This window comes from Pongo pygmaeus, chromosome 3, assembly GCF_028885625.2.
Source record: "Pongo pygmaeus isolate AG05252 chromosome 3, NHGRI_mPonPyg2-v2.0_pri, whole genome shotgun sequence".
Taxonomy (NCBI): Eukaryota; Metazoa; Chordata; class Mammalia; order Primates; family Hominidae; genus Pongo; species Pongo pygmaeus.
The window spans coordinates 81,050,656-81,072,881 of record NC_072376.2 but is presented as its reverse complement, the minus strand read 5'-3'; the positions used below and the strand labels follow the sequence as shown (position 1 = coordinate 81,072,881).

The following is a 22,226-nucleotide window of genomic DNA, read 5'->3' as shown; positions in this document are numbered from 1 at the left end:
AACTTCGTGATAAATGCACAAGCTTCAATAATTGATTCGATCAAGTGGAAGAAAGGATATCAGTGATTGAAGATCAAATTAATAAAATAAAGTGAAAAGACAAGTTTAGAGAAAAAAGAGTAAAAAGAAATTAACAAAGCCTCCAAGAAATATGGGACTATGTGAAAAGACCAAATCTGTGGTTGATTGGTGTACGTAAAAGTGATTGAACCAAGAATAGAACCAAGTTGGAAAACACTTTTCAGAATATTACCCAGGAGAACTTCCCCAACCTAGCAAGGCAGGCCAACATTTAAATTCAGGAAATACAGAGAACAACACGAAGAGAAGAGCAACCCAACACACATAATTAGCAGATTCACCAAGGTTGAAATGATGGAAAAAAATGCTAGGGGCAGCCAGAGAGAAAGGTCAGGTTACCCACAGAGGGAAGCCCATCAGACTAACAGCTGATTTCTCAGCAGGAGCCCTACAAACCAGAAGATACTGGGTGCCAATAGTCAACATTCTTAAAGAATTTTCAACCAGAATCTCATGTTCACACAAACTAAGCTTGCTAAGTGAAGGAGAAATAAAATCCTCTACAGACAAGCAAATGCTGAGAGATTTTGTCACCACCAGGCCTGCCTTACAAGAGCTCTTGAAGGAAGTGCTAAACATGGAAAGGAAAAACCAGTACCAGCCACTGCAAAAACATGGAAAGGTAAAACCAGTACCAGCCACTGCAAAAACATGCCAAGTTGTAAAGATCATCAATGCTATGAAGAAGCTGCCTCAATTAATGGGCAAAATAACTGGCTAACATCATAATGACAGGATCAAATTCACACATAACAATATTAACCTTTAATGTAAATGGGCTAAATGACCCTATTAAGAGACACACACTGGCAAATTGGATAAAGAGTCAAGACCCATCAGTGTGTTGTATTACAGAAACCCATCTCACATGCAGAGACACACATAGGCTCAAAATAAAGGGATGGAGGATGATATCTACCAAGCAAATGGAAAGCAAAATGAAGCAGGGGCGGAGCACCCAGATTCATAAAGCAAGTCTTTAGAGATCTACAGAGAGACATAGACCCCCACACAATACTAATGGGAGACTTTAACACCCCAATGTCAATATTAGACAGATCAATGAGACAGAAGGTTAACAAGGATATCCAGGACTTGAACTCAGCTCTGCAACAAGTGGACCTAATAGACATTTACTAAACTCTCCACCCCAAACAAACAGAATATACCTTCTTCTCAGCACCACATCACACTTATTCTAAAATTGACCACATAATTGGAAGTAAAGCACTCCTCATCAAATGTGAGAGAACAGAAATCACAACAAACTGTCTCTCAGACAACAGTGCAATCAAATTAGAACTCAGGATAAAGAAACTCACTCAACTGCACAACTACATGAATACTGAACAAGCTGCACCTGAATGACTACTGGATAAATAACAAAAAGAAGGCAGAAATAAAAATGTTCTTTGAAACCAATGAGAACAAAGACACAAGGTAGCAGAGTCTCTGGGACACATTTAAAGGAGAGTGTAGAGGGAAATTTATAGTACTAAATTCCCACAAGAGAAAGCAGGAAAGATCTAAAATAGACACCCTGTCATCACAATTAAAAGAACTAGAGAAGCAAGAACACACAAATTCAAAAGCTAGCAGAAGGCAAGAAATAACTAACATCAGAGAAGAACTGAAGGAGATAGAGACACAAAAAACCTTAAAAAAATCAGTGAATGCAGGAGCTGGTTTTTTGAAAAGATCAACAAAATTGATAGACCACTAGCAAGATTAATAAAGAAGAAAATAGAGAAGAATCAAATAGATGCAATAAAAATGATAAAAAGTATATCACCACTGATACTACAGAAATGCAAACTACCATCAGAGAATACTGTAAACATCTCTACACAAATACACTAGAGAATCTAGAAGAAATGGATAAATTCCTGGACACATACACCCTCCCAAGACTAAACCATGAAAATTTGAATCTCTGAATAGAACAATAACAGCCTCTGAAATTGAGGCAATAATTAATAGCCTACCAACCAAAAAAAGTCCAGGACCAGACAGATTCACAGCCGAATTCTACCAGAGTTACAAAGAGGAGTTAGTACCATTCCTTCTGATACTATTCCAATCAATAGAAAAAGAGGGAGTCCTCCCTAACTCATTTTATGAGGCCAGCATCATCCTGAGAACAAGGGCTGGCAGAGACACAACAAAAAAAGAGAATTTTAGATCAATATCCTTGATGAATTTCACTGCAAAATCCTCAGTAAAATACTGGCAAACCAAATCCAGCAGCAGATCAAAAAGCTTATCTACCACGATCAAGTTGGCTTCATCCCTGGGATGCAAGGCTGGTTCAACATACACAAATCAATAAATGTAATCCATCACATAAACAAAACCAAGGATAAAGACCACATAATTATTTCAATAGATGCAGAAAAGGCCTTCAACAAAATTAAACACCCGTTCATGCTAAAACCTCTCAATAAACTAGGTATTGAAGGAACATATCTCAAAATAATAAGAGCTATTTATGACAAACCCATAGCCAATATCATAATGAATGGGCAAAAACTGCAAGCATTCCCTTTGAAAACCAGCACAAGAAAAGGATGCCCTCTCTCACCACTCCTACTCAACACAGTTCTGGAATTTCTGGCCAGGGCAATCAGGCAAGAGAAAGAAATAAAGGGTATTCAATTAGTAAAAGAGGAAGTCAAATTGTCCCTGTTTGCAGATGACACGCTTGTATATATAGAAAACCCCATCATCTCAGCCCCACATCTCATTAAGCTGATAAGCAGCTTCAGCAAAGTCTCAGGATACAAAATTAATGTACAAAAATCACAAGCATTCCTCTACAACAAGAACAGACAAACAGAGAGCCAACTCATGAATGAACTCCCATTCACAATTCCTACAAAGATAATAAAACACCTAGGAATCCAACTTACAAGGAATGTGAAGAACCTCTTCAAAGCAAACTAGAAACCACTGCTCAATGAAATAAAGACACAAACAAATGGAAGAATATTCCATGCTCATGGATAGGAAGAATCAATACGGTAAAAATGGCCATACTACCCAAGGTAATTTATAGATTCAATGCTATCCCCATCAGCTTAATAATGACTTTCTTCACAGAATTGGAAAAAACTACTTTAAAGTTTATATGGAGGGGGGAGGAGCCAAGATGGCCAAATAGGAACAGCTCCAGTCTACAGCTCCCAGCGTGAGTGAGGCAGAAGACGGGTGATTTCTGCATTTCCAACTGAGGTACCGTGTTCATCTTACTAGGGAGTGCCAGACAGTGGCTGCAGGTCAGTGGGTGAGTGTACTGTGCACCAGCCAAAGCAGGGCCCAGGCATTGCCTCACTCGGGAAGTGCAAGGGGTCAGGGAGTTCCCTTTCCAGGGGTGACAGATGGCACCTGGAAAATCAGGCCACTCTAATCCGAATACTGTGCTTTTCCGAAGGGCTTAGGAAATGGTGCCCCAGGAGATTATAGCTTGCACCTGGCTCAGAGGGTCCCACACCCACGGAGTCTCACTGATTGCTAGCACAGCAGTCTGAGATCAAACAGCAAGGCAGCAGCGAGGCTGGGGGAGGGGCGCCTGCTATTGCCCAGGCTCGCTTAGGTAAAAAAATCAGCCAGGAAGCTTGAACTGGGTGGAGCCCACCACAGCTCAAGGAGGCCTGCCTGCCTCTGTAGGCTCCACCTCTGGGGGCAGGGCACAGACAAACAAAAAGACAGCAGTAACCTCTGCAGACTTAAATGTCCCTGTCTGACAGCATTGAGGAGAGCAGTGGTTCTCCCAGCATGCAGCTGGAGATCTGAGAATGGGCAGACTGCCTCCTCAAGTGGGTCCACGACCCCTGACCCAAGAGCACCCTAACTGGGAGGCTCCCCCAGCAGGGGCAGACTGACACCTCACACGGCTGGCCAGGTACTCCAACAGACCTGCAGCTGAGGGTCCTGTCTGTTAGAAGGAAAACTAACAGAAAGGACATCCACACCAAAAATCCACCTGTACATCACCATCATCAAAGACCAAAAGTAGATAAAACCACAAAGATGGGGAAAAAACAGAGCAGAAAAACTGGAAACTCTAAAAAGCAGAGTACCTTCCCTCCTCCAAAGGAACACAGTTCCTCACCAGCAACGGAACAAAGCTGGACGGAGAATGACTTTGACGAGCTGAGAGAAGAAGGCTACAGACGATCAAATTACTCTGAGCTACGGGAGAATATTCAAACCAAAGGCAAAGAAGTTGAAAACTTTGAAAAAAATTTAGAAGAATGTATAACTAGAATAACCAATACAGAGAAGTGCTTAAAGGAGCTGATGGAGCTGAAAACCAAGGCTCGAGAACGACGTGAAGAATGCAGAAGCCTCAGGAGCTGATGCAATCAAATGGAAGAAAGGGTATCAGCCCTGGAAGATGAAATGAATGAAATGAAGCGAGAAGGGAAGATTAGAGAAAAAAGAATAAAAAGAAATGAGCAAAGCCTCCAAGAAATATGGGACTATGTGAAAAGACCAAATCTACGTCTGATTGGTGTACCTGAAAGTGACGGGGAGAATGGAAACAAGTTGGAAAACACTCTGCAGGATATTATCCAGGAGAACTTCCCTAATCTAGCAAGGCAGGCCAATATTTAGATTCAGGAAATACAGAGAACGCCACAAAGATACTCCTCGAGCAGAGCAACTCCAAGAAACATAATTGTCAGATTCACCAAAGTTGAAATGAAGGAAAAAATGTTAAGGGCAGCCAGAGAGAAAGGTCGGGTTACTATCAAAGGGAAGCCCATCAGACTAACAGCAGATCTCTCCGCAGAAACCCTACAAGCCAGAAGAGAGTGGGGGCCAATATTCAACACTGTTAAAGAAAAGAATTTTCAACCCAGAATTTCATATCCAGCCAAATTAAGCTTCATAAGTGAAGGAGAAATAAAATACTTTACAGACAAGGAAATGCTCAGAGATTTTGTCACCACCAGGCCTGCCCTAAAAGAGTTCCTGAAGGAAGCACTAAACATGGAAAGGCACAACCGGTACCAGCCGCTGCAAAATCATGCCAAAATGTAAAGACCATCAAGACTAGGAAGAGACTGCATCAACTAACAAGCAAAATAACCAGCTAACATCACAATGACAGGATTAAATTCACACGTAACAATATTAACTTTAAATGTAAATGGACTAAATGCCCCAATTAAAAGACACAGACTGGCAAATTGGATAAATACTCAAGACCCATCAGTGTGCTCTATTCAGGAAACCCATCTCACGTGCAGAGACACACATAAGCTCAAAATAAAAGGATGGAGGAAGATCTACTAAGCAAATGGAAAACAAAAAAAGGCAGGGGTTGCAATCCTAGTCTCTGATAAAACAGACATTAAAACAACAAAGATCAAAAGAGACAAAGAAGGCCATTACATAATGGTAAAGGAATTAATTCAACAAGAAGAGCTAACTATCCTAAATATATATGCACCCAATACAGGAGAACCCAGATTCATAAAGCAAGTCCTGAGTGACCTACAAAGAGACTTAGACTCCCACACATTAATAATGGGAGATTTTAACAATCCACTGTCAACATTAGACAGATCAATGGGACAGAAAGTCAACAAGGATACCCAGGAATTGAACTCAGCTCTGCACCAAGCGGACCTAATAGACATCTACAGAACTCTCCACCCCAAATCAACAGAATATACATTTTTTTCAACACCACACTGCACCTATTCCAAAATTGACCACATCCTTGGAAGTAAAGCTCTCCTCAATAAATGTAAAAGAACAGAAATTATAACAAACTATCTCTCAGATCACAGTGCAATCAAGCTAGAACTCACGATTAAGAAACTCACTCAAAACCGCTCAACTACATGGAAACTGAACAACCTGCTCCTGAATGACAACTGGGTACATAACGAAATGAAGGCAGAAAAAAAGATGTTCTTTGAAATCAACGAGAACAAAGACACAACATACCAGAATATCTGGGATGCATTCAAAGCAGTGTGTAGAGGGAAATTTATAGCACTAAATGCCCACAAGAGGAAGCAGGAAAGATCCCAAATTGACACCCTAACATCACAATTAAAAGAACTAGAAAAGCAAGAGCAAATACATTCAAAAGCTAGCAGAAGGCAAGAAATAACTAAAATCAGAGCAGAACTGAAGGAAATAGAGACACAAAAAACCCTTCAAAAAATTAATGAATCCAGGAGCTGATTTTTTGAAAAGATCAACAAAATTGATAGACCTCTAGCAAAATTAATAAAGAAGAAAAGAGAGAAGAATCAAATAGATGCAATAAAAAATGATAAAGGGGATATCACCACCGATCCCACAGAAATACAAACTACCATCAGAGAATACTAAAAACACCTCTACACAAATAAACTAGAAAATCTAGAAGAAATTGATAAATTCCTCAACACATACACCCTCCCAAGACTAAACCAGGAGAAGTTGAATCTCTGAATAGACCAATAACAGGAGCAGAAATTACGGCAATAATCAATAGCTTACCAACCAAAAAAAGTCCAGGACCAGAGGGGTTCACAGCCGAATTCTACCAGAGGTACAAGGAGGAACTGGTACCATTCCTTCTGAAACTATTCCAATCAATAGAAAAAGAGGGAATCCTCCCTAACTCATTTTATGAGGCCAGGATCATCCTGATACCAAAGCCTGGCAGAGACACAACAAAAAAAGAGAATTTTAGACCAATATCCTGGATGAACATTGATGCAAAAATCCTCAATAAAATACTGGCAAACTGAATCCAGCAGCACATCAAAAAGCTTATCCACCATGATCAACTGGGCTTCATCCCTGGGATGCAAGGTTGGTTCAATATATGCAAATCAATAAATGTAATTCAGCATATAAACAGAACCAAAGACAAAAACCACATGATTATCTCAATAGATGCAGAAAAGGCCTTTGACAAAATTCAACAACCTTCATGATAAAAACTCTCAATAAATTAGGTATTGATGGGAAATATCTCAAAATAATCAGAGCTATCTATGACAAACCCACAGCCAATATCATACTGAATGGCCAAAAACTGGAAGCATTCCCTTTGAAAACTGGCACAAGACAGGGATGTCCTCTCTCACCACTTCTATTCAACATAGTGTTGGAAGTTCTGGCCAGGGCAATTAGGCAGGAGAAGGAAATCAAGGCTATTCAATTAGGAAAAGAGGAGTCAAATTGTCCCTGTTTGCAGATGATATGATTGTGTATCTAGAAAACCCCATTGTCTCAGCCCAAAATCTCCTTAAGCTGATAAGCACCTTCAGCAAAGTCTCAGGATACAAAATCAATGTACAAAAATCATAAGCATTCTTATACATCAATAACAGACAAACAGAGAGCCAAATCATGAGTGAACTCCCATTCACAATTGCTTCAAAGAGAATAAAATACCTAGGAACCCAACTTACAAGGGATGTGAAGGACCTCTTCAAGGGGAACTACAAACCACTGCTCAAGGAAATAAAAGAGGATACAAACAAATGGAAGAACATTCCATGCTCATGGGTAGGAAGAATCAATATCATGAAAATGGCCATCCTCCCCAAGGTAATTTACATATTCAATGCCATCCCCATCAAGCTACTAATGACTTTCTTCACAGAATTGGAAAAAACTACTTTAAAGTTCATATGGAACCAAAAAAGAGCCCGTATCACCAAGTCAATCCTAAGCCAAAAGAACAAAGCTGGAGGCATCACACTACCTGACTTCAAACTATACTACAAGGCTACAGTAACCAAAACAGCATGGTACGGGTACCAAAACAGAGATATAGATCAATGGAACAGAACAGAGCCCTCAGAAATAATGCCACATATCTACAACTATCTAATCTTTGACAAACCTGAGAAGAACAAGAAATGGGGAAAGGATTCCCTATTTAATAAATGGTGCTGGGACAACTGGCTAGCCATATGTAGAAAGCTGAAACTGGATCCCTTCCTTAGACCTTATACAAAAATCAATTCAAGATGGATTAAAGACTTAAACGTTAGACCTAAAACTATAAAAACCCTAGAAGAAAACCTAGGCATTACCATTCAGGACATAGGCATGGGCAAGGACTTCATGTCTCAAACACCAAAAGCAATGGCAACAAAAGCCAAAATTGACAAATGGGATCTAATTAAACTAAAGAGCTTCTGCACAGCAAAAGAAACTACCATCAGAGTGAACAGGCAACCTACAAAATGGCAGAAAATTTTCACAACCTACTCATCTGACAAAGGGCTAATATGCAGAATCTACAGTGAACTCCAACAAATTTACAAGAAACAAACAAACAACCCCATCAAAAAGTGGGCGAAGGACATGAACAGACACTTCTCAAAAGAAGACATTTATGCAGCCAAAAAACACATGAAAAAATGCTCACCATCACTGGCCATCAGAGAAATGCAAATCAAAAACACAATGAGATACCATCTCACACCAGTTAGAATGGCAATCATTAAAAAGTCAGGAAACAACAGGTGCTGGAGAGGATGTGGAGAAATAAGAACACTTTTACACTGTTGGTGGGACTGTAAACTAGTTCAACCCTTGTGGAAGTCAGTGTGGCGATTCCTCAGGGATCTAGAACTAGAAATTCCATTCGACCCAGACATCCCATTACTGAGTATATACCCAAAGGACTATAAATCATGTTGCTATAAAGACACATGCACACGTATGTTTATTGCGGCATTATTCACAATAGCAAAGACTTGGAACCAACCCAAATGTCCAACAATGATAGACTGGATTAAGAAAATGTGGCACATATACACCATGGAATACTATGCAGCCATAAAAAATGATGAGTTCATGTGCTTTGTAGGGACATGGATGAAATGGGAAATCATCATTCTCAGTAAACTATCACAAGAACAAAAAACCAAACACCGCATGTTCTCACTCATAGGTGGGAATTGAACAATGAGAACACATGGACACAGGAAGGGGAACATCACACTTCGGGGACTGTTGTGGGGTGGGGGGAGGGGGGAGCGATAGCATTGGGAGATATACCTAATGCTAGATGACGAGTTAGTGGGTGCAGCGCACCAGCATGGCACATGTATACATATGTAACTTACCTGCACATTGTGCACATGTACCATAAAACCTAAAGTATAATAATAATAATAATAATTTAAAAAAAATAAAAAATAAATAAAGTTTATATGGAACCAAAAAAGAGCCCACATTGCCAAGACAATCCTAAGCAAAAAGAACACAGCCTGGGGCATCAAACTACCTGACTTCAAACTATGGTACATGGCTACATTAACCAAAACAGCATGGTACTGGTACCAAAACAGATATGTAGGCCAATGGAACAGAACAGGGTCCTCAGAAATAACACCACATCAGCCATATAGGTTAGAGATCCACAATATAAATTCATGTATTTACAACTGCCATAGTATGGATAGTTGAGCCCTCCACACTTCATGTTGAAATTTGATCCCCAGTTTTGGAGGTAGAACGTAACATAATGTGCCTTTGTTATGGAAGCAGATCCCTTATGAAGAGATGGATCCCCTGCCTGGGAGGGGAATTTTTACTCTATTAGTTCTTAGAAGAGCTAGTTGCTTAGCAAAACCTGGCACTCTCCCACATCCCCTCGTTGTGGTTTCCTCTCTTGTCATGTGACCTTTGCACATACCAGCTCACATTTGCCTCGTACCACAAGTGGAAGCAGCCTGAGAACTTTACCAGAGGCCAAGCAGAAGTCAATGCTGTGCTTCTTGTACAGTATGCAGAACTATGATTCAAATAAACCTATTTTCTATATGAATTTTCTAATCTCATGTATTCCTTTATAACAACACAAATGGAGGAAGATAGCAGTTAAGTGACTTTTGACAATGGTGCCAAGAACACATGCTAGAAAAAAGGCAATCTCTTCACTAAATGGTGCTACAAAAACTGCATATCCACATGCAGAAAATGAAACTAGATCCCTATCCCTCACCATATATAAAGTAAGTAAAAATGAATTACAAAGTCAAATATAAGATTAAACGTTATACAATTATTAGAAGAAACTGTAGTAGCAATGATTTGTGACATTGGTCTAGGCAAGGACTTTTTTGGATAGGACTTCAGAAGCACAGCCAACAAAAGCAAAGGTAGATAAATGGGTTACATCAAAGTATTGAGCTTGTGCAGAGAAGATGAAGCAAGCAACAGAGTAAAGAGATGATCCACAACACGAAAACAAATTGAAATCTATAAATCTGACAGAGTTAATATATCAAATATACATAGAAGTCACATCAGTCAATAACAATGAATTACTATTTTGATTAAAAAATAAGCAAAAGACCTGAATAGACATTTCTGAAAAGAAGACTATCAGTGACTAAGACGTGTATTATAAAATGCTCAAAATCACTAATCATCAGGGAAGTGCAAATCAAACTACAATGAGATATCACATCAACCCTGTTATGGCTATTATCAAAAAGACAAAAATAACAAGTGTTAGCAAGTATGCAGAGAAAGAGAATCTTTTATAAATTGTTGAGGGAAATGCAAGTTAGTAAAATCAGTAAGGAAAACAGTATGGTGGTTCATCAGAAATTGAAAATAGAACTATCATATGATACAGCATTTCCATTACTGGGTATATATTTGAATGAAATAAAATGTCATGGAGATATCTGTCCTTCTATGTTTTCATCACCATTATTCATATAGTCAAGGAATGAATCAAGCAGAACATCTACTAATGAAGAAATACATAAAGAAAATATGGAAAAAAGTATACATATGTGTCCATTCCATTGGATATATGTATACACACATTTGAATATATATATATATTAAATGGAATGTGTGTATATGTATATATAGTGTGTGTATATCTCTATAGTTATATATATCTATTCCATTAGATATATATATATAGTATCCATTCCATTAGATTTATATAAGCTTTATTTCTATTATATATTAGGTTTTTTATAGATCAATAGCATTCCATCCATTGTATATATATATATTTGTTTCCAATGTGTATATATATTCATTTCGTTGGATATATACTGGAAAAAAGGAATGAAATTCTGTCATGTGTAGAAACATGAATGAACCTGCAGGGCATAATGTTAAGTGAAATAATCAGGCACAGCTAACATGGATTCTTTTATGCAGAGTCAGAAAGTTTAATCATAATAGAAATAGAGAGTAGAATTGTGGTTATTAGAGGGTGAAGAGATAGTAGAGAGGGCAATGAGAAATGGTGGATCAGTAGATACAAAGTTATAATTAGGAAGAATATGTTCTGTTATTATATTACATAGTTGGATAACTATGGTTAATAGTCATGTAGTACATATTTCAAGATAGAAAGAAGGTTTTTGAATGTTATCACTACAAAGAAATGATAAATATTTAGATGATGGGTTTATTAACTATCTTGATGTAATTATTATACAATGTATAAATGTATTGCAATACCACAGCATTTCTCTTAAACAGAAGCAATTATTACTTGTCAAATTTAAATAAAAAATAAAAATAAATATTTAGTGTAAGACAGCCTTAAAATCTATCTCAATTAAACTTGTAAAATTATTAGCACAAAAGCTTTTACCTCATAAATTATTGCTGTATGGATCTAACTTTTTAAAAAATATGACTTACGTGATTATTCCTGTGTGTATGTTTGTGTGTGTGTGTGTGTGTTTCTGTGTGTGTGTGTGTAAAAGTGGGAGTGAACTCTTTTCTCTAGAAATAGTGAGAGTACACTGCTTCTGTTATTTTATGAGTTTGGTTAAGTTTCTCCTCTGTTTCTCACTTGACCAACACAAACATAACATCTGGCATGGTCAGGGTTTCCTATAGAGTGGTTACCTTTGCAAGAGTAAAGAAGACATAGGTCATACAGGAGACACAGTGGTGTCTTCCAGTGTAAACAAGTTCCCTATAAGAACAATCTTGGTATAGATTGCATACTTGGTATTAGGCTGTTCATTAGAATAAAAAGTATCCCATGAGAGGTAGATTATGAACATCCATGACTAAATGCCCTGGAACCTTGTCAGATCAAGGGTAGAGCTGATAGCCGCTTTTGGGAGAGTGAACTCAAGACATACTTACAAAATGTTTAAAAAACTATAACAGTTATTTCTCACTTTTGCTTCACAATACTGTTTCAACATTCCTTGAACTATAATTTTTTCCCTCTATGACTTAGGAATATAGTATACAATTTTATTTTCACTCCAAAAGAAACTTGCAGGCTGCAATATCATTTCCATGAGCTCTACTTGTCCTGATGACTATCAATGTTTAGATTTCTGTCCACAGAGATTGAAACCTTGTTTTTCTCACGTGACTTTTATAAAACCTCACTTAAAATTCTCACGAGCTCTAAGTGGATAGTCACAACACAGAATTCATCATATAAATCATAAACAACATTACTTCTCTAAATATTTGAGTAAAAGCCATCACTATCATTAAACACTTAAACATTCTATTTATAGAAATCTTCCTTTATGCCTTATCTTCCTTAATCACTTATTTTCTCTCACTTACCAACTCCTGTGGAATGTATCCAATATGTCTCATGAAAATACGCCTATTTCTGTACTTTCATGGAAAATATCCTTATGCATAAGCCCATTTTGATCGTGAAAAAGGCTAGAGCATTCTTTTTAGTGAGCTTCATGGCTCTGATTTCCTATTAATATAATGCTGAAAAGACATATATCACCTATAAGAGCCACTGTGACATGGAAAATAAATATGGAGTTGCAAGCAGAAAATATTCAACATCATTTTTCTATAACTAAGGCTGTAATCTTTCAAGGGAATACAGAAGCCATGTCACAAAGTACATAATATTCCTTAATAAAATAGACTTATCTTAGGCAAAGCTTTGGCAGGTTTACAGTGCAATCCTCCAACAAACTCAAAATTAGGTTGGTATGGTTGAGGAAATTCAAAATCCAATATGTTTGTATGAGCCATATCTCAGATTTTCCCACAGTCTCACATAATGTAGTAGGCCTTCCTAAATAAAAGAAATAACAGAATGAATTAGCATACAATTTAAATAAAAAAGGGTACCACTAATTTTTCAATAAACTATTAAAAAGTAAGTTTAGGTCCTCTAGAACAACATGGTTTTTAGATGTCAAATGGAAGGGGGAATTAATGAAATAATAAAGAAAAAAAGAAGAATAAAAGAAGAAAAAAAGAAAAATGAAAAAATAAGAAAGGAAAAAGGAAGAACAGACAAATAAAGGAGGAAAGGAAGGGAGGAAGGAAGTAAAGAAGGAAGGAAGGAAAGAGGGAGGGAGGGAGGGATGGGGAGGGAGGGAGGTGGGGAGGGAAGGAGGGAGGGAGAAAAGGAAGGAAGGAAAGAAGGAGGGAAGGAATGAAGGAAAGAAGGAAGGAAGGAAACAAGGAACGAAGGAAGGAAGGACAGTTATATATAATTGTATTTTCACAACTTAAAAAAGACACAACTCCAAAATACAAATAAATTTATTGCTCATTCTTTCCTCTCCAAGTGAATTGAAGATGATAGATGAGTCCCACGATACCTTCACCAAATAACATCTCTGTGTTTTCTAATCTATACTCAAGGGTATATCTTTCAATAATCCCACCAGGATCAATTCCCTTTAACTTGCTGTATTGCATATCATTACTTTAATTAACAGGCTACTGTTTTATTAGTAGGAATTCCTTGACTGATTTTTACCCATGACAATCCTCTTTTTGGGTTGTGAAACACCCATGTACATGCTATGATCATCATATACTTACTTTAGTGTTTATCTCCAGTGATGTGCTTTGAAGGAAAACACATATTCAAGTTTTAATTTTAGGTTTTTAATCAGAAGAATGGCTAATTGCAAATGACTAAGTAATTCACATATCTTTACAAAAACATATTTTGCAACTGATAAAAAGATAAAAGCCCATAAGGGAATTTGTTTCTCTGTAAAATTCTAATCAAAGTTGGTGGTGGTGTACACCATAGTGTGGAGAGCCTCTTTTTAAGGTCATCACTTTTTAATGCTTGAAGTTATTTCCTAGGTCATAAATCCAAATGCCTTTAATTCGATATTGAATAAATTTTACTGAAGATACTCAGTTTGAAATTACCAGAAATTACAATACAGCTATCTCACAACTTTTAAGCAAATGTATTTATGTCCTCTAGATTTGTTGTTTTCTGTGTCTCACATGTTGCCTACATTACCAACCTCTAGGTGATTTTAATTAATATATTTGGTCTCATTTAAGAAAGACTCAGTTTTTAAACAATTGTAGTCATTCAATATTTAATGGATTAATACACAGTAACATGTGCAAAGATGATCAGAGGACAGAAAATTAAATTTGCTTTTTACATTAAGTAGATAAATGATTTCACATTTTATTTGAAATGTGATACACACATGTCTTGGAGATATTGTAAGTTAATGTGCAGTTCATCTCAATAAAAGGAATATGCCAATAAAGTGATTCAGGCAAACGGGCAAACAGGGTCTGGAGTGGACCTCCAGCAAACTCCAAAAGACCTGCAGCTGAGGGTCCTGACCGTTAGAAGGAAAACTAACAAACAGAAAGGGCATCCACACCAAAACCCCATCTGTACATCACCATCATCAAAGACCAAAGGTAGATAAAATCACAAAGATGGGGAAAAAACAGAGCAGAAAAGCTGAAAACTCTAAAAATCAGAGCACCTCTCTCTCTCCAAAGGAACACAGCTCCTCACCAGCAATGGATCAAAGCTGGATGGAGAATGATTTTGATGAGTTGAGAGAAGAAGGTTTCAGATGATCAAACTTCTCTGAGCTAAAGGAGGAAGTTTGAACCCATCACAAAGAAGCTAAAAACCTTGAAAAAATATTAGACAAATGGATAACTAGAATAAATAGTGTAGAGAAGTCCTGAAATGACCTGATGGAACTGAAAACCATGGCACAAGAACTACAAGATGAATGCACAAGCTTCAGTAGCCAATTCGATCAACTGGAAAAAAAGGTATCAGTGATTGAAGATCAACAGAAGGAAATGAAGCAAGAAGAGAAGTTTAGAGAAAAAAGAATAAAAAGAAATGAACAAAGCCTCCAAGAAATATGGGACTATGTGAAAAGACTAAATCTACGTCTGATTCATGTACCTGAAAGTGATGGGGAGAATGAAACCAAGTTGGAAAACACTCTGCAAGATATTATCCAGGAGAACTTCCCTAGTCTAGAAAGGCAGGCCAACATTCAAATTCAGGAAATACAGAGAATGCCACAAATATACTCCTCGAGAAGAGCAACTCCAAGACACATAATTGTCAGATTCACCAAAGTTGAAATGAAGGAAAAATGTTAAGGGCAGCCAGAGAAAGGTCGGGTTACCCACAAAGGGAAGCCCATCAGACTAAAAGCAGATTTTTCAGCAGAAACTCTACAAGCCAGAAGAGAGTGGGGCCCAATATTCAACATTCTTAAAGAAAAGAGTTTTCAACCCAGAATTTCATATCTAGTCAAACTAAGCTTCATAAGTGAAGGAGAAATAAAATACTTTACAGACAAGCAAATGCTGAGAGATTTTGTCACCATCAGGCCTGCCCTACAAGAGCACAGTTTGGTTCCTCCTTTTAAGAAAAAATGTGGGAAAAAATTTAAGAATGAGGAAAGACAAGGAGAAAAACTTTTGAGGCAATGTTTTGGTTTCATGGGCTTCCATTTGCAAGTGTTTGTGTAGAATGGAGAAGTTTGAGGGCATTCCATGTCTAGTGGTTTAGGACCCCCATAGTGCCATCTTGTCATAGAGTTTTCAGAAGATCTGGTTGTTTAAATGTGTGTAGCATCTCCCCGTCCCCCCACCCTTCCTCCTGCTCCAGTTAGGTAGGACCTGTTGGCTTCCCCTTCACCTTCTCATAATTATAAGTTTCCTGAGGCCTCCTCAGCCATGGTACCTATACAGCCTGGAGAACTGTGAGTAACTTAATCCTCTTTTCTTCATAAATTACCCAGTTGCTCTTTATAGCAATATGAGAACAAATGTGAGAATAAAGTTGTACAGAAGATGTGAGAACAATGTGACAACAAACTAATACAGAAAACTAGAGAGGTGGGGCATTTCTTTAAAGATACCTGAAAATGTGGAAGCAACTTTGGAGCTGGGTAATGGGCAGAGGTTGGAACAGTTTGGAGGCTCAGAAAAAGACAGGTGGATGAGAAAAAGACAGGCAGATCCACAGGAGCAGAACTTCCCAAAGCCTTGAGAGCCCTCCCGTTGCACTGCTGTGCCCTGGATGTGAGACATAGAGTCAAAGGAAATTATTTTGGAGCTTTAAGATTTAATGAGTGCTCTGCTGGGTTTAGGACTTGCCTGGGGCCTGTAGCCCCTTTGTTCTGGCCAATTTCTTCCTTTTAAAAAGGGAGCATTCACTTAGTTGCTTGGAATGTATTCCAAGATACATTCCCCACTGTATCTTTGAAGTAACTCACTTGTTTTTTATTTTCCAAGCTCATAAGTGGAAGGGACTTGCCTTGTCTCAGATGAGACTTAGAATTTGGAGATTTTGGGTAATTCTGGGATGTGTTAAGACTTTGGGGGACTGTGGAGAAGGCATGATTTTGTTTTAAAATGTGAGAAGGACATGAGATTTGGGAGGATTCATGGAGAGAATGATATGGTTTGGCTCTATGTTCCCACCCAAATCTCATGTTAAATTATGGTATATTTTGGCTGTGTCACCATCCAAATCTCATCTTGAATTGTAGTTCCCATAATCCCCATGTGTTTTGGGAGGGACCCAGTGGGAGGTAATTTAATCACGGGGGCGCTTATTCCCATGCTGCTGTTCTCATGATGGTGAATGAGTTCTCATTAGATCTGATGGTTTTATAAGGGGCTTTTCCCCCTTTTGCTCAAAGGACGTGTTTGCTTCCCCTTCCACCATGATGGTAAGTTTCCTGAGGCCACCCCAGCCATGCTGAACTGTGAGTCCATTAAACCTTTCTTCTGTATAATTTACCCAGTCTTGGGTGTATCTATTAGCAGTATGAGAATGGACTAATGCAAATTGTTATCTTCAGTGCTAGAGATGGAGGCTGGTGGGAAGTGATTGAATCATTGGGGTGGTTTCTAATGTTTTAGCACGATCCTCCTAGTGTTATCTTGTGATACAGCTCTTATAAGATCTGGTTGTTTAAAAGTGGGTATCATCACCCCCCACCTTCATGCTGCTCCAGCCATGTAAGATGTGTTGGCTTCCACTTTACCATCTGGCATGATTGTAAGTGTTCTTAGGCCTCCTCAGTCATGCTACCTATACACCCTATGGAATGTGAGTCAATTAAACCTCTTTTCTTCATAAATTACCCAGTCTCAGGTAGTTCTTTTTAGCAATGTCAGAATGGAGTATCAGAGTTTCTAGTGCTCCAGATGGTTACATATTATGTTCTGTTTTGCACATTTTAAACTAATGGTCAAATTACACTAAGTAAAAATTTAGCCCCAAAGTCTGACAGGTAACTAGAAAGTCTCTAGGTTCTGTATTTTTCCTTTTTTTTTTTTTCTTTAAGTCTACTGCTCATTTTCTACTGAGAAAAAAAAAGAAAGAAAGAAAGAAAAAAAACTTTTTGGCTACAACCATTGCTTCAGTGTTGTTTCTTCTTCTTCTTCTTCTTCCTTCTTCTTCTTCTTCTTCTTCTTCTTCTTCTTCTTCTTCTTCTTCTTCTTCTTCTTCTTCTTCTTCTTCTTCTTCTTCTTCTTCTTCTTCTTCTTCTTCTTCTTCTTCTTCTTCTTCTTCTTCTTCTTCTTCTTCTTCTTCTTCTTCTTCTTCTTCTTCTTCTTCTTCTTCTTCTTCTTCTTCTTCTTCCCCAACCAGTGAATTTCTATAAATATCTTATGTCTAGAGTTCTGAAATAAAATATATAGACTCTTTGTATGAGTGTGTATGTGTCTGTTTATCTGTACATACGTGTATTTTTTATGTGTTATAGCTACAAGGTACCAAATAAACTTAAAATTAAGGAGACCTCATAAATTAAGGAAATAATAAACCCAACTACTTTTCAAGTCCATGTGACTTGAGTAAAATTTTTAATGAATAAGCTAGCTTTAAAAGTATTGGTAATGTAATATTAGAGATGTCTTAAAAATTGTCAGCATTTTCTTTCCACATATTATTCAAGTGGTTTCAATCTTACTCATGCCAAATATTGTATGGTGCCAAAATTTGGCATAAGGTTTATAAAACTATGAACCCAGTTCCGAACAGAATGATCTTTGCTTGTGTTAAAAAAGATAAAACAGGGAAATATGCCATCTCCAAAAGAAACCAATCAGTGTTCAATAATGCATCAGAAGAATTGAAGATTCTTAGATATTCAAAAAGAAATTCACAGTAAATCCATTTGAAAAGTTTAGGAATCACATAAAATATAAACAAAAAAACAAAAAGAAACTTGGAAAATAATGCATAATCCCTTAATCATTGTTGTAGTTGTTACCTTTATTAATTTTCGTTTATATTCTTTATACTAAATATCAATTACAGCATTAGATTATTCTGAATTTGTCTATATATTTACATTTACTAGTGATTTTTTATATTTTTATTTGTTACAAGTTAGTGTTCTTTTCCTTTAGAGTGAAAAATATCCTTTGCATTTCTTCTAAGACAGGTTTGGTGCTGGAGAAATCTTAGCTTTTATTTGTCTTGAAAAGTCTTTACCTCTTCCTTATATATGAAGAAGTGCTTTGATGAGTACAGTATTCTTGGATTAAAGGTTTTTCAAATTTTTGTTTTCTTCAACATTTTGACTATAGTATCCCATTCTTTTCTTTCCTGCAAGCTTTTTTGTTCATTTGTTTTTTTATTTTTTCTGGGAAATTCATTGAAAACTGGGAACACTATTGAATGTGTTATGTTTTGTTGTTTTGTTTTGTTTTTCTCTGTCTCCTGCTGCTTTCAGTATTGTTTTTGTTCTTTGATTTTTGGTAATTTGATTATAATGTACATTTGGGAATTACTTTCTGGGTTGAATTTTTTGAGTGATGTCTAAACTAACTGTTCCCAATTTTGGTGAAGCACAATAAAGCAAAGTATAATAAAATGAAATATGCCTATGCATAAGAACTTATGGAAATAAAATGGTAAGCTAGGCAGAACTTACTGAATACAAAATTAATTAGAGCTAATCAATACATGTAAATTCAAATCATGTCTAAGGCTAAGGACTTTTGAAGTGGGATCCTCTGAATATTAGTTCTGTGAAACAGTCTATGTATTAGAATTCAGTGGAATACATGAAACAATATTTTAGTGTCTATTATGATTGTTCCTTTGTTCATGTTTCTACATATTTCTCAACCATATTTGGATTAAAAATGTGTTGCATTGACCAGGTCCGATCACAACTGTGTATGAAAACTGCAAAGCAAAACAACTTTTTTATAAGTAAAGCAAAGAAATAAAAATAAGCCAAATGGATATATATTTGTAAAGTAAAAATTCTATTATCTCATGCCCCACGAGACCATAAGTCATTTAACTTTTTATAACATTTTTTCAAGTTTTTGTGAAGTAATCACCTAAGAAATTAGAGAATTCTAGAAAATATTTCAATTTAACCACTCTTGAAAAAATAATTCAAAGAGGATTTTCTGAAGATTTTTTTTTGAAATTTTTGATGAGAGAGAAAAGGATGATTAGCATCTTATTTCAATAAAAATGGTTTAAAATTCAAAGTAACAATCAATGATTCTCAAAAATATGTGATGTAGGTTTGGGCTATTTTGAGGAAATACAAAATATAATCTCTTTGTTAATGATGATCATTTTAAGTTTATCACTGGTATTAAGAAAGTAGGTTATCTTATGCTTAGAACAAATATACTTTCTTCATGAAGAACAGCTACAACATTTTCTATGATAGAAACTCATTAACCTGCATATATGTGTCATAGACAATGTAGAGCAATTTTTAAAAATATTTATTTTGATAACTAAATTAAAAATAAAACAAGAATCTCTTACCTAATGTCTTACTATAAAACTCTTCCCAAAAATGATAGTCATAATCCTGAATCCAGAAGTGGAAGAAAACTGAAAGCACTGAATTTTTAAATCTTTCCTGAAAGGTCATTCTGTCTGTTAGTCCTGTCATAGGCACCGGTACATAGGAAAGTGGAGCTGGAAGTTTCCCACAGCTTCACTCCATATTGCCTCTTAGAGAAGTTTTAAGTGTGAGTACAAAAGGGACAGCAAGCAACTCAGCCATCAGGTCTCCACAGGGAATCACAAGGTCTATAAGCATTACATTGTAGTTGGCTTCCTGTAGCTTCTTCATAAGTGTCTGATTGTAGATAATGCTCTCACATATCATTTTTAAATTTCCTTTTATTTCAACAACAAAAAAATTAATTTTATAATTGATTGCCAGGTTGATAAGCCTGGCAAGACATTCAGAGCTAGGTCAACAAATATTTCATTTTCTTCTGTTTTGTCCTGTGGCATATGGACCACCTCAAATTTCAGTGCAGAAGGCTTCCTGTAGTCAATTAACAAAGACTTTGAATGAGTCAATACTATTACCTTATGGCCCCTCACTATGAGCTCCTCTAGAATGACCTTGACATTAAGCCAATGGCTCATGTCACAGGGCCACACCAGGACCTTCTCACAGAATCTGCAGCCAGCACAGAAGAGTTGCAGGGGCAGAAATACCAAAGTTGACTTCTTGGACCTCATGACAGCAGTTCCCTCACACACTGATCTACAATAGTTTTGTAGTTACTAAGCATGAAATTGAAATGACAATATAAGCATAGAAGTTAAAAACTAATATTTTAAGAGTAAAGTTCATTGGTTGGTTGCCAGTTTAACATTTATTGAAGATATCAAAAAGAAATGCAATGTAGCAATGTATCAGGGAAAATTTGGAAAATTTGTTCCAACCTTCTAGAACTTAGAAATAAAACACATAAAGATACTTTTATTATCTGGAATGATGATAAAGAAATTTTTTTAAAAATTATTTAGATTTAATAATTCATGTGCAGAAACATATGCACACAAGACACTTACATGCATTCCACACTAAATCCAGGGTGTCAGATGTTTTAGAAGAACTCATGTTTCACATTGCTTGCTCACAAGGACAATACAAAGATTTAATGAGAATACACTTGGAGACGTTGAGTAACTATTCTTATTAATTTTATGTAATAAGTACAAAGTGTTCAGTATTTCAGAGGGGAAAAATGCACAATTGCTTTAATATCTGATAATTAATAAAAGCTTTAGGAAGGCATTTGACTTAGGAGGTGAGATGAAAGCTTTGGTAGGATTTATTGTTGCCAAAGGAAGCATTTCACAATCAATAGAAGCATGATGAAAGTATAGGATATTTAAAAATCATTCCAGTGAGTAGTGATCACAGAGAAAGTTCAGGGAAGGATGTTACAGAAGAAAGCTAGCTTGAAGTAGGAGAAATTAGTTTTAAAAAAACAATTAATAGTTTGAATGATAATTTATAGGCAAATAATTATTTACTCAAGTTTTAAAGGACAGTTGCAACATCAAACTTTTCTTTAGCAAGAAATTCCTGCACCTCAACATAGAGTGATACGTAAAGATAAGAGTTTAATAACAGGGAAAATGATAAAAATTGTATATTAGTTACTGAGACATGTCAACCTAACGGAATAAAACATAAATTTTTAATAATAAATGTGGGAAATTAATTTGAAATTTGTATCTACTGATAATATCTGAGACAACAAAAAAATGTATAGGAGAAAAGACATGGTTTTGGTTTCTGTCTTAATAAGCAGAAGGCTGATAATGACATTAGGTAAAATATTATGCACAAAATTTGCAGCAGTTTTCCTAATCAATATGATCTAACTGGGCTATTTTTCCTGTAGTTACTATTCTAATTATTCAACAACTCTATGTAGATGTAAACCTAAAATAACATTTTAAGCATCCCCAACCACCTAAATGGACCTTTACTCTCAGCAAAGAGCATTTCAAACTCAATCTGAAAAACTAGTTCAGACAATGATGGGAAGTAGGGTGGTGGGATAGGACATGCCTCATTATACCCTCCTCCCTTTTTGAATTCAGGAAAAATTTACCAGCATTACCATCA

At 36.5% G+C, this 22,226-nt stretch overlaps 1 pseudogene; it reads right to left on the bottom strand.

Annotated features, from left to right (window-relative positions):
- The window catches only part of LOC134739520 (UDP-glucuronosyltransferase 2A3-like), a 31,040-nt pseudogene extending 10,219 nt beyond the window's left edge, over positions 1 to 20,821 (bottom strand).
- Between the last annotated feature and the right edge of the window lie 1,405 nt (positions 20,822 to 22,226).